Source organism: Pipra filicauda, unplaced genomic scaffold (assembly GCF_003945595.2).
Source record: "Pipra filicauda isolate LSUMZ 115617 unplaced genomic scaffold, ASM394559v2 scaffold97_size2427393_pilon, whole genome shotgun sequence".
In the NCBI taxonomy this organism is placed as follows: Eukaryota; Metazoa; Chordata; class Aves; order Passeriformes; family Pipridae; genus Pipra; species Pipra filicauda.
Window position 1 is genome coordinate 1906502 of NW_024105175.1, and position 14443 is coordinate 1920944.

Here is a 14443-nt window from a genome sequence, read left to right on the forward strand (position 1 = left end):
CAGAGGCAAAGTCAGAAAAATTTGGAAAATATTTTACCCTCAGGATAAAGGTAGTTCCTTTCTGTAGACACAGATACTTTAGGAACTTTTAATGAGACTGCAGTTGTGTGTATGTATTTGCTCTCAATTTATTTTGGGAGTAGTTGTGTTTTGATGCCATTTTTTAATGCATGCTGTGAGGAAGATGAAAGGCTTATACTACCTTTTATACAAAGTTACCTATTCTCTGTTCAAAATAATTTGTGCATTTTGGTCTGGAGTCTTTGAAAGTATAGAGTTAGCAGAACACTCTAAGGCATGCAGTAAATATAAACAAGAAAATATTTAATGTAACCTCTGTGGAGAGATGCTTTATGAGCTTTAGACCATTTCATATGCCAATTCTCATGTTTTTCACTTTTTGTTTCTTCATTTTATTGAAATAATGAGTGATCAATGGTTGGCAGATGGATCAGTATTCTTCTGAATCCTTTTTCCTTCACTTCTGATACTAATATTACAGAGATTAATGCATTTCAAGCTTCAAAACTCTTGGAGGTGGGTGTGGGAGAGGGTTAAAAAGGTTCCAAGGCTCTGAATGGATTCTGACAACCTTTACCAGACTTTGATGCCAACATGTACTGCTCTGACTGTTACTACCTGTGCTAACACTGATTTGTGTCACTCCTAATGGCACACCTTCACTTCCCACCACAAACCAGAAACCAGGTGCTCTGATTTTTGCTACTGTTTTATTTCACTGCGTCTTCTTTCAGAGACCTGAAGCTTATATCCCCTGATGCCGATTCCTCTGACTAGAAGCTGCCTGCAGCAATTGAATGTTACTTGATTCAAATAAAGTTTCTGTGCTAGTTGACATGATTTGTTTTAATGAACTTTCTGAAAAAAATTTGCATACTATTTTTTTTTGTTTGAAATGGTTATATTACCTATTGAATCTGTGGCTGGACAGTTTTACTTCTGCATTTCTCATTCATTCATAGGAAACTTCCAGTGCAGATTTATTCATCACTGTATTTCAAAGTTTTTTTCTTCAGGTTTCCCTTTTCCTTCTACACTGGATAAATTCACACAAAAGGCTAAAGAAAGAAACCCCAGAATATTCCAAGATTGATTTCATTCATCAATATATTCTATAGGCTTCTGGTTTTGAATACCATATTTTTTGCCTTTACAAGATAAAATGCTTCAATGATAGTTCTGTTCAGGAAGACTGACAGCTTAGGACAAAATGATGCTTCAAAGCACACACAAAAAATAAGGTTAGGTTTCTCTTTGTGCAATATCTATTTATAGGGGAATAGATTTCTGAAGCAAAATTACACCTGGACTGTGTGGAAAAACAAGGGTTAAGCAGTTAAGTAATAGATAGAAAATTACAAGCTGAAAGTCAGTTAAAGGTAAGTTCAGGACTGGAGTACACCTGAAAAAATAGAATGTGAATGTGGAGCATGTTAAGATAACGAGTTAGGCCAGTAGACTGAGTAGCTACTTGGAAGCTGTGTGAGGTCATAAGGCCAGAATGCAGCTCCTTGAGGACAGACACACTGATTTTCACATCCTAATTTGTGTGCAGCAGAAAGTGCAGAGAGTTTTTGCAATCATGTTCCTGGAAGAACCATTATTCGAAGAAGAGGTTGAAGTAGGGAAAGAAGGTTAAGTACTTGGGTGTCAGTGTTAGAAGAGCTTATGTCTTTTGGGGTCAGTCTAGAGATTTTATCAGTTTAGGATTTGTGTATTGTAGCTTGAGCCATATAATATTTGTGTAAGTGTTAAGAGGTGAATACTGGCACCTTTTTTCTTTTTTTTTTTTTTCCTTATCTGCCTAATCTGAAACCTAATTCAATAGAAAACAAAACATAACTCTCTGATTTGCTTTTACATGTAAGGTGCAAACACCAGACATAAACTCTATGTCTCAGGTCTAAACTAAAAAAAAATTAAAAATGAAAATTATTGCTTAAAGCAAAAATTCATTGGCATAAAATAGTTACTTAAAATTGCAAATATGATACATCTTATTGCCTTTCTTCCTATTAATCAAATAAGGCACAGTATTAACATCTAAGTATTAAGCATTTCCAAATAAAGATAAGAATGCTTAAAACTTCCATTTTTATTACTAGAACGGGGAGTGGAAATGATGTATGTATTAGATCAAATCAAAGCAGTTTCATTTAGAAGAAGCATTGACTCTCTAGAAGGCGGGGACACCCTGCAGTGAGATCTCAGCAAATTAGAGACCTGGGCAATCACCAACCATATGAAGTTCAACAAGGGAAACTTCCGGATTCTGCACCTGGAATGGGGCAGCCCTGGATGCTCATACAGACTGGGGAATGAGATGCTGAAGAACAGCACTTTGGAAAGGGATCTGGGGATCCTGGTCGATGGTGAGCTGAATATGAATCAGCAGTGCCCTGGCAGCCAGGAGGGCCAACTGTGTCCGGGGGGGGCATCAGGCAAAGCATCACCAACCAGTTGAGGGAGGGGATTGTCCCTCTCTGCTCTGCACTGGTGTGGCTCCATCTTGAATATTGTGTGCAGTTTTGGGCACTGCAATATAAGAAAGATATTAAGTTCTTAGAGAGTGTCTAAGGGAGGGCGATGAAGATGGTGAAGGGCTTGTGGGGAAGCCCTATGAGTTGCTGCTGAGGTCACTTGGTCTGTTCAGCCTGGAGGACGCTGAGGGGAGACCTCATTGCAGTCTATAACTTCCTTGTGAGGGGAAGAAGAGGGGCAGGCACTGGTCTCTTCTCTGTGGTGACCAGTGACAGGACCCGAGGGAATGACCTGAAGTTGTGTCAAGGGAGGCATAGGTTGGATATCAGGAAAAGACTTTTCACCCAGAGGATGGCTGGGCATTGGAATTTTGCTAGATTAACTGGAAATTCAAAACATACACTATTTGACAAAAAATATTAAAAAGAGGTAAATATGATTTAAGTTATGCTATGCATTTCATAGTTTAAATTTTCATATGGTTGTCTTCTGAAACATTATATTATGCAAACACAAGACAGCAGGAAAAACACATATGAGAAAATATGTAAATTAAAATCTCAGAAATTATTTGTAATATCGCCTTTATATTTTAAAATATAAATATTTATGTGAAATATGGGTAGGATAAATAAATAAAAGGGGATTATCAAGACTAGTTACAACATAGATGACTGCTAAGTTTTTCAAAGCACAGTTTCTACTTTATCATCATCATCATCATCATCATCCTTATTACTGTGATTTCTTGAAACAGTGATGAGGATGCTCAAGTAGTAGCAAACATGAAAAGAAAGTGTTTATATGGAAGTCTGCTATGATAATAAGATTATGTTTAACTTCATAAAGGTAAGATATTGAGTTCACTTTTACAATGATGTGAAGTAGTGCCTGAAACTTCCAGCTTAGCAGAGTGGAGAATTATTTTTTGCAGCACAGAGAATTCAGCTCAGTCTTTAAAAGTGTCCCAGTGCTATAAAGCAAAAGAAAACGCCAAAAGGAAGATATAGTCTATGAGGTCACTTTCCTGCATTTGCTACCCCTTTACGATCAAAGTACTCTTTTTCTCTGATTCTATGAATTTTGAAAAAATGAACGAATTGTGGTACCTACTTGTTGCTTAAAACAGTCTTAAACATTCTGAAGCTTACGTTGTGTCTTGTGTTTGACATGTACCCATAAGCATTTCTAAAAGTCTGTAGCAGTTTTTAATGGGCTTTCCTTTGAAGTGTTATGAGAAACTAGAAGCTCCTCTGCAGATCGTAACCTACCACATCTTTTTCCATATCAAGTCTATGCGAGCTTGTCATGTTCAGTTTATAAATACATCAATTCTATGTTGTGCCAAAGAAGATTTGTTAAATGTCTGCATATTTCTATTCTTCAGTATTCTAGACCCAGTCACTCCAGGTTGCCCTAGGGCAGCACCGAGAACTTCTCTAATACCTAGCATTTTTATTGGTGCTTGTATGCAATTCTGTAAATTATTATTACATGCTTTTTCACTTAAAAAAACCACTTAATGCAGACAGTTTTAGTCTTGAAATTTGGGTACAGTCAGTATAGCAACCTCACCACTCGTTCTTCACTGCAGACCTAGATGAAATGCTCTTTCGGTCTCATTTAGGAAAATATTCTGCAAACACAAATAAACCTAATACAAATTATACCTACTTTAGGCACACTACCAAAACAAAAAAGATAGAAACATGCTTAACTTTCAAGTGCCCTATACTGTAATATTATTAATGAATATATGTGTAGGTATATACCTTAAATTTAAAGTTCTGTTTTAATAGATCTTAAATATGTTACTGTATACATCTTGTCAGTGCAGATCCATATCTAAGGTGCATAAAAATAGAATTTCCCTTTCTGAAATACAGTCAAAATAAGACATCATATATGACAAAACTATCTGTTATCCCATATTACCAGAGTATGAGTGGCAGCAGAAGTTATCTGAATTTCATAATTTCCATTGTGAACCAAGGAAAGAGTTATTAATCTGATCAGAATATTAATTTATTTAATCACATATATGGTACAGGTCTTCATTTCCTTACACTTATCAGTCTATGGTTTATTTTACTTAATTGTGTGCCAGGCTGTAACCATGGACTGGGTTATAAATGAGCATTCTGCAGTTGTATAGTCCATATTCTATTTGCATATATATTTGATTATACCATTATAAATTATATATTTTGTAAATTTTTTTTGCTTTAATATGGTCTATGGATATGTAGTTTCTATGGTAATAATTGGAAAATTAGGTTAAATTAGATAGTTTATTTTTAAGACCTTCAGAATGCTTCAGTCATATTCACTGAAGCAGCACTATGATGTAATACTTCAGCATTTATAGCTCAGATCACTTTAACTCCTTTTCCACAGTTAGATCATGTCTTCAGGTAATTTTTCAGTTCTATCAAGCTTGTAAAAATTTCAGGTAAAACAAAATGACTGATTTTGTTATACTGTTGAATATTGCATCATACCTCTGTTTCACAGCATCACCCACCCTTACCTGTCCGTGTTTTACTATTCTTCGATATTACAATTATAGTAAAAGAAGTATAAGCTATGGATATTTGCTAGGAAGGATGAGAATTAGAATGGTGAGAACTGCCAGCATTAAAACAAAATCAACCCAGTCTTAGTTGTGAGGCATGAGCTTCAGAGATTGCTGGAGCAGGACTTAAGACCTGTTTGACGAAACAGGTCGAAGTCAACTTTCCCAGATAAAAACAGACAAATAATCTATATGCCAAGGAAGTACAAGAATTAAGATGAAGTTGAAAAGCCCTAATTTTATCAGGGTAGTTTCTTACTGCATCATGAGGAGACTATAACAGTCTTTGTTGTACGGTGTGGACAGTTCCAACTGAAAAGAAAGTTTTGGAGATGACACAGACGACGGATGTCTGGATCTTGATGTTTACTTTGGGTGCTGCTTCCAATGACATGAACTGGGTAGGAGGAACAACCTATTAAGGAACTGAATCATGCAGCATACCTGGGATGGAAAAACTGTTTGGAGGGGGACATACACAACCACTGGGGAAACTGACTCTGCATTAGGTTTCTGCAAGAGCTAGTGAATTGAGACAAAATTTTTTTTAAAAAGGGACAAGGATTAAAACAAAAAAAAAGAAATGCTGTAAATACTGTCATTTTTTTCTTGTGGAAATTTCTCTAGGCAAGAGAAAAATTCTTGGCAACAGCAAAAAATGAAGAAATTTCTCACATGGGTTTTGGATATTTGTAAAGTTGTGGTTAGATACTGACAGTGAACATTATACTGGCAGATCATGCTGAAGGCAGTTGTTCAGGACTTTAGGAAAACTTAAGACTGGCCCTATTTTTGAAAGAGTATGTATTATTTGAGAAATAATTCAAGAAAGACTGATCCCATTTATATCCACTATTATAATGACTGTTGGCTCTAAAACTATTTTTGTAATGATAGTAATTATTTTTGGAAAATATTTTAAACTTTGAAGACTAAAGAAACAAAATTTGAGAGTAAAAGACCTAATTTTATGAGGTTCTAAGAAATAGAATTACAAAATTTATCTCAAGATTTGTGTTCAAAATCAAACTCTCAAATGCATCAAGAGGTTTTTTATTTAAAATTTCAATCTGATTAACAGCTTTGGGATTTAGGTATTAGAGCAATATTAACAGGTAGCAGAAATAAAATTAATAGACTTATAGACAAGGCAGTATATCAACAAATTTAAAACATAAATCAGCTTCTGAATACTATTTCCAAATCTGTAAGTCATATCATAAACTATTAATCATCCCTAGACTCTTAAGAAATTATGGATATTTGAATTTATAAAATGTTATCTTTGTGTTTATTTTTTCAAATGTTTAAGTGCAGATCTGAAAATCACAAAGGAGTTTCAAACTGTTCTTCCAACTGAACATGATTAATTCATAGCAAGCCACAGTTTTTCTAGTTCTCTTTTTGTTGCTGATATAGCAGAAAGAAACTCTTCTTGCTTCCGTGGTTATTTTCAATTCTACTTGAGCTTTGTTTTTCCTAGTTCCATCCCTCATACTCAGACGATGTTTTGGTATTCCTTCTGGATATCCTGTCCTCATTTATACCTCCTGTATACTTTTTTTTTTTTTTTTAACTGAGTAAAGTGTTCACTATTCAACCAACCTGGAGTCATGTTGCACCAGTTTGAACTTCTGCACAGTAATATGGACTGTTCTTGTGCCTGAAGAAGGTTGTCCAAGGTCTCTCCTTGACATCTTTGCTCTTCAGGAAGCTTCCCATGAGAAATGCAACCAGACTCATCCATTCATTCATTTATTCATTCATTAATGAAAATGAAACCTGTATTCTTCAAGTTCAAATTTGCAATTCTTTTTTTCATGTAACTTACTCCTCTGAGTACCTAAAACACCACCATTTTTTGATTTCTGCAGTCAAGTCTGTCATTAACCTTAATATTGCCAACATTTTTTTTCTCATTCATTTAGTCAACTTCTTAACCAGCAGTGTCAAACCACTGTTTTTGTCATTGTCTAGAAATCTCTAGGATTGCTTATATTTCTCTCTAGGAAATACTGTGGCAATCAAAGCCTTCCATGACAACCAGGGCTTGTGACCATCTTTGCTCCATCACTCTCTACTCCTGTCCTCCTCACTGCTTTCTTAGCTACTCAAGTTACGCTCAGTCCCTTTAGAAAGGCAACTTGTGATGCAGTGTCTGTGTGTTTGAGGGAGGGTATGGTTAATACATAGCATCTTTTTTAGCTATTTCTGTCATTCTCATCCTCTATTCCAACACAGGATCTCTGCAGCTGCAGTCCATTCAGGAATAACCATCTGCTCAGGTGTGGAGTCCTCCACAGGCCTCAGTGCGGATATTTACTCCACTGTGGAGCACCTTCTCCTTTTCTGACCTTGATGCTTTCTCTGCTGTTTTCACTTGTGTTTTTTTTTTTTGTCCCCTCCTCTACTGTCTATCTGACTTTTTTTTTTTCTATTTCTTAAACACATTTTACCTGAGGCACCACCATCTTGGCTGCTGTGCTCAACCTTGCCCAATTTTGTGTTGGTTGGAGCCAGCTGGAACCATCCACGTGAGGCACAGGGTAACCCTGGCCCCTCCTCACAGAGGCCCCTGCAGCCCCATTGTTAATGCCTGGGCACCTGCACCCAGTATATCAGCAAAGATTGCCTGTCTGGGTAAATGTAAAAATAATGGCTACAAGTATCTCTTGGAGCTCAGGGAAAATGTAATGTATGGGCTACAGGGCTCAACTGATAAGAAAGCAAATGGAAGGGGAAAAGGGAAAGTATGTTGCTGGCCCTTCAGTCTTATTCCTAAAGCTGTCTTTTGAGAACAAAGCTAGCACTTGTCATGCAGAAAAAGGAATTAAAAAGAAACTAAACAAACAACTAAAACTAATAAAAATTAAATACTTATGGTTTTGCTAACTACATTATTTTCACAGTTTTCTAACCCAAATTGAAAATAATTGTGTAAATACGCATGAAAGGAAATCATTATTTTGGGAGCAAGTAGTACAGTCCAGGGGAAAATTTTTAAAATTCTATACTAGACTACACTCTCAGCAATTTTGAAATTCATCTTATGAACATCTATAACCTCTTCTCAGCATTGTGGTTATTTTTATGTTTACTTGAGAAGAAAGAAACCCTGAGGAAAAATGTGCAAACAGATTGCCTGATTTGCTGTGGAAATATACAGTGAGGGAAAACCATGTGCTGGTCTAGTGGTGAGGAATACAGACATAACGAAACCACTGTTCTCCAGACTCCAAATGCATTCCTTAGTCTTTTGTCATTGCTTCTCTCGGGCTTTTGTGACCTATGTGTATAACATTTTATCTCACATAGTGAAGAGAGAATTCCTAAGTCAATGGGTTATAATGGTAAGAAGGAAGCAAAACAGAAAAATAAATAAATAAAAATTCTACAAGGATTCTTTTGTTTCTTTTAGTCATATTTTGTTTTTGTTTAGTACAAAAAGTCATGGATATCCTCTTGAAAACTCAGCAGCCATAAATTTCACAAGTAAGTGGAGAGCAAGAAAAATTATGGAAATTAAAGATGTCTGTTCTTCTTTAAAATAATTCTTTGAAAAAAACGAACCTTGTAGAATACAAATTTGTCTCATTTGAAAAGACTTGCCTTATGTTTGAACTCTAGTGGAGAAGACAGCCTCAGGGTGAAAATGAAATGAGCTTAGCATGCCATATGATACGTACAAATTAACAAAAACAATATAGTAATTCAGGATTTACCAGTCAAATCACAATCCTGCATTTCTTCTCATTTGTTATCCATAAAACAAAAATAATTTTTTTCTAGAACCAGCTATATTCTATGTGATTTTGGTAAAGCAGAAAACTTGGTAATTACATATATGAAGGAAATAAAATGAATACTAGAGAAACAAAAAGTTAAGTTATATTCAGGTCTGGGAATACAAATTCTGTGGAATAAAAAATTGCAAGAGCTCGGGTTTGAAACTAATCTCTCAAATCACACTTTCCCTTTTTACATTAGATCATTCAAAACTCCAAGAAAAGCACAGTTACAGGATCTGGCTCCATCTATTTAAGTAACTAATTTTCCATTGTTCTTACAGGACTTTGATGACTGTGTCCAAAAGAGATTTTGCTAAAGGCTCTTCATAGGCAGAAAAGAGGTAGTTTATAATAGAGTAGTATTTGCTGCATAAAGAAAATTTAGAGATGCTTCTATTGTCAGCTTCAGAACTTTATCAATTTTACCTTATACTGGTTGTCATCTTTTTTTTCCCTTTTGTTTACAGCTTAAATCCTAGAGGCACTGCGTTTTATACCATTTTGTCCAGGAAAACACTTGAAGGATTGTATTCTTCTTTATACATTCATGACATGTGGCACAGAGTGTTCTAGCTGGTAGTACCTATCCTGCTGCCCTTATAGCACCAAGTGTGTCTTTAAGACTTTCTATGTGCATATCCATCACATTTACTCTATTATTCCACCACACATGTACATTAGCCAGGGACCAAACGATGACATTCCTACATTAGCCAAACACAAAATTTGGAGCCGTGCACTTCTTTATTTCTGTCATCTCACTTCTCCAGTTCTGACGCCTTTGTCCTGACTGTAGGCTTTCAGGTTGTTCGCCCTCTTGCCCTTAGTTCCAGGGCTGCCCCAGCCTAACCATCTGATAATCATCATGGCACATAAACCTCCCCCCCATTGCTTTTCAGAGGATACAAGATACTCACAAGCACAATGGTTTCAAAGTGAGAGGATTGTATGGCACCAATCTGCCTCTTCAGCAACAGGATCATTGATATAAGCCAGCCTAAGAACCATTATAAAGAAGTATTCTCTCTGTTCAACAAGATTTATGAAAAAAGCATGAGGTTTATGCCTACACAGGTAGGATTAAATCAAGAATAATTAGATTCTTCAGAGGAAAAGATAAAAGGAATAAAGTGAGCAACATACAGGCAGGAACAAAAGGAAAGTCTCTAAGGAAGATGTGTAAGCAAACTTTAATTATCTGGTGTTTCCTGCGGGCAAAGACCTAATACCTGTGCTGTTATGTGAACTTAGTTTTACATCTGTGGATATCCAAGTTCATAGGAAAATGTCAGACCTGCACTGCAGGGATAGTTATGCTTCATTAATACTAGCTATGTTAAACAATGTGTTAGGAAAAGGGCATTATTCGTTATGATTCCCATAGAAAGCCACTTAGACTTTTTAAGTTACCATTTAAAATGCTATTTATTAGAGCTAACACTCTGCAGTAGTCTGCACTCTGCCTCAAGCAGTGCAGAATCAAACAGGATTCCTTGTGCAGTACACCTTGCCGACCCTGTCCATAGCAGAGCTTCTCCTTTTTTAACATTCAAACTATGATTAGATTTTTTTATGAGGAAACAACTCTTTTTTCCCCTCTACAATTAAAATAGAAATTATGTCCTCATGAAAACTTCTTTCTGTATACTTAGATAAAGGTAAGGCCACGCAGGTCATATAATCGTCAGTAACAAGTGGGAGCTGCCTGTTAACTGATTTAGGTTATCATGCAGAAATGGGATTTATACTGCACAGCACAGACTTTAAAGCCAGGCTGTACATGCAGCACAGTACAACACAGGCCTGGGCCTGCTCAGGTTAACCTTTTTGGAAATCACTACCTCCTAAAGTACAGTGTTCTTCCACCCATAACCTCTACAGGGTCAAGTTAAAACAGTTCTGATAACATCTTGAGGGTAGGTCTCGATTTGTTCATATTCTTAATAAAGGCAGAGAATGAATGCAGAAGACAGAGGGGAACTGCTGTTGGTTCATCCTTTTCCTCCAACAACAGTTTGATTTCTAAACAACCAAAACCAAGGGACCCAAGAAGGCTGGACGTACTTTAAGAAGAAATCTTGAAGGTGCAGGAGCAGGCTGTCTCAAGATGTTGGGGAAGAAGACTGGCCTGGCTGAGCAGGAAGCATGCACAGGAACTCAGGGTAAAAAAAGAGGGTGTATCAGCTTTGGAAAAAGGGAAAGGCAACTCAGGAAACGTTTAAGGATGCCGTTAGGTCCCATCTACAAGCATTACTCCAAAGCTCCTTATCTAGCTCCTTTTAGACTCCCAGAAAAATTATCTGTGGTTAGTATTTTGAAAGAGTTAATGTTAGTATATGATTCTCACTCTCTACTTTGTAGAAAATTATAATTTACAGTTTAATCCATACAACGTTGTGGGATGACTGCAGAATTTTGTAGAAAGGACATATTGTTTTACATGCTGTGCTTATTTTGCTTGTGTTTTCCTCATTGTTTTTACATAATCCTCAAAAATACTTCATGTTCTTAAAAAATTGAGTATTATGTCATTGAACAACTGTCCATGTTATAGTTTTAAATCTGTTTTCAGTCAGTAATACTAATAATCATTCCAGAAAATGTCATTGTTGATTTTTCCTATTCCTAGAATACAAAACATATGTTGAAATTCCAGTGTCTTGTGGAAGGGAAGATTTATTTAGAACTAGCTTCATATAATTTTCAGAATAATTTCTCACTTCTGGTATACTTTCAAATTTATGTTTTCATTCCAAAACAATAGGAAAAGCAAGTTTTTAGTAAAGCCTTTGAAAACAGCTAAAACCAGAATTCTATCGCAGCTACAGGAAGTCTGTTGAGGTCTGAAAAATGCTGCTGTCTACGTCATAGTCTGTAGGTTGCAAAAAATGAATATAGTGTATATTGTTGTGCAAATACAAGATTAGTCTAATCAAAAGTGTGTGTATATATATTTTTTTTATATATATATCAAAGCAAGGACAAAAATACACCTCTAGACATATAGACATAATGCACCAAAAGATCTTGGGGAAGTGAGAAAGCTCTCTACCAGTGCAACAATTTCTGAAAAAGCCTGATTTAATTGCTTTTTAAAATTTTATATTTGTTTAGTATCTTTTAACATTTACTAGAGCTTAAACTTTACCTTGGCACACTGGGACATGGAGGTATTAAGAGAGTCTGATCTGAGATCTTAACTAAACAATCTCATAGGTTCACAGAATATATCATAACTGCTCTACTGTAATAAAAAAAAAACCCAAACAGTCTTGAGTGGAAAACTTGCTGACATTATATATATATACATGTGTATATGTATATATATATATAAATTCCTCTTATATTGAATATTTGGTTCTTATCATCCCTTTCAGTTTTATCGATACCTTTTTGTTCATGGGTCTCAAGATGTATGCAGGAGGGGCTATGGTAAGTTCAAGGACTTGACTCTTCCTTAATGGTCGCTTAAAATTCTCTCTTCCAAGCATATTTTAAGTCAATATACTTCAAAAATATAGTTAATCTTTGGAGAGAAAAAAATCCAATTAAAAAAAAAAAAACAACAAAACAAACACTTTGCCTCAATAACACTAACAATACTAATAAATTAGCATTATGATGTAGAAAAAAAAATTACCAGTTTTCAATTTTTTCATTACTAAGCTTTATGTTAAAATAGCTATTATGTTTTAATAGCCATATTTTTGAAAGCTTATCAAGTACTTGTAATTTGAAAACCAGTCTACATACAGAGTCAGCATTCCCTAGCAATGATGACTGCTACAGACTGCTATTCTGCAGGGAAGTATTTTCCAAAAGGAAGATTTCCAAGTGTCTTACTTTTAAAGAAGATGAAAGGGACACTTTATTCTATTAGAGGAAAAAGAACCCTACTATATTTAGGGCAACAACAAATATAGTAAAGCAGAGTTTTTCCTTATTGACAAGGAAAATACTGTCATATCTTCAGGGTGTTATTATGATACACTGAAATACTTTCTGCAGGATATGAAATCCTTTATAGAAGGAATAAAATTTAAGTTTTACATGTATGAATGATAAATGAAAAATGCAGAGAACTTTGCCTATAGTATTCATGTTAATCTTCATGGAGAAAACAAGATACCACATAGTTAATCTTTCTTTTAAGGAACTAGAAAAAAAAACAATGAAATATTGTATATTTTCAGAATATCATCCAGGAAATTTGTTCTTAAATATTTTTTCTTTTTTCTTTTCCTACAAAGATGGAAATCAAACCAAAGCAAACAAGAAAATAATCAAATAACTTCATTATTTTAATTACCAGACCATTCTCTATATTTATTTCAGTGAAAGAAGGAGTGTAAATTTTTTTCCAAATTTGTGTAAGGCTCTCACTCTCATGTCTTACACTACCCTTGTTGCTACATTTGTAAGTATCTCAAAGACCTCTGGGACCTTTCTTCTCAGATTTTTAGTAAGATAACATCTTAGTAACTAAATGAACTGCCTTCTGTATAGCTGTGGTCCTGCAGTTAGTAAAATATCCTTTTTGGTTTAAACACCACTTTAATTGTATGTATCAGTCCAAGTGACTCTTCCTTTATACTTTTTTTTTGAAAGCATGATTTTTTTGTATTTTTACATTAACAATAATTTTCAAGGGGATGCTGTAGGCATATCCTTCCATCCTCATGCTTTCTGAAAGACAGTCAGGGAACAATAATGCTTAATTAGCAGAGGACGTTTCAGTTTTATAGAATTCCTATTGGTACTCCACAATGATGGAAATTACATCTTTCAGTCCCTGAAAACTGTGATTACATAAAAATTTCACTGAATTTCTTAACTCTTTTATGAGTGTAGGTCACTACTGAACACATTCTACAGATGAATGAGTTAGCATACAATTAGATTAAGAGCTTGTTGAATACAACACGAAAAGTAAAAACCAACCTGAGTCTGGACTTCTTCTATGTCTTAGTTCAGCATCTGAAAATAATGAAGAACAAATTATTAATTATGGACAGAGAAGAAACCAAAATAGGCACATTCCTGTCCTTCTTGTTGAAGACTCCATGAATATGAATGCTTATATTTAATTATGATGAAATCATGTATGTCTTGTTTTATGATGAATAGTGCCTTAACAAATGCATCTCCAAGCATATGATGTGAAAGCATTTTGTTCACAGTCTGAATGGCTCCACAATAGGTTTCACTGGATTCCTCATTTATTAGCATATTCATTTTGGATAGCAGTATACTCTAGACACAAAGATTACAATGTATTGAATATTGTAGTTTTTAAAGCTATAAATGGATTTTTTTAGATTAATTTCTTACGTTTCCTTTTTTTTTGTCCCTTTGCAGATGAAAATCTCATTGTAAAAGATATTAGAGGATAGTAAGAAACAGCAATATACAATATCTCTTACATAATTAAGAATAAAATTATTTTCTGGAATAATATGCACTATTGCCTAGAAAAGTCAATATCATGACAGTAAATGAAAAGCTGAAAAACTGCTATGAAAACGGTTAAGTATCCTCCAAGAAAAGTGTTCAAATTTCATGTCAGTAATTTTGGCTC

The 14443-nt window shown here is 35.0% G+C and overlaps 1 long non-coding RNA gene across 2 annotated transcripts in view; it reads right to left on the minus strand.

The window, feature by feature from the left end:
- Positions 1 to 14443, minus strand: part of LOC120322502 — a 114466-nt gene that overhangs the window by 87977 nt on the left and 12046 nt on the right. For both annotated transcript variants that reach the window (XR_005562263.1, XR_005562264.1), the window contains exon 2: positions 13807 to 13842. This is a non-coding gene — a long non-coding RNA (uncharacterized LOC120322502). The remainder of the gene's footprint in view (positions 1 to 13806; positions 13843 to 14443) is intronic.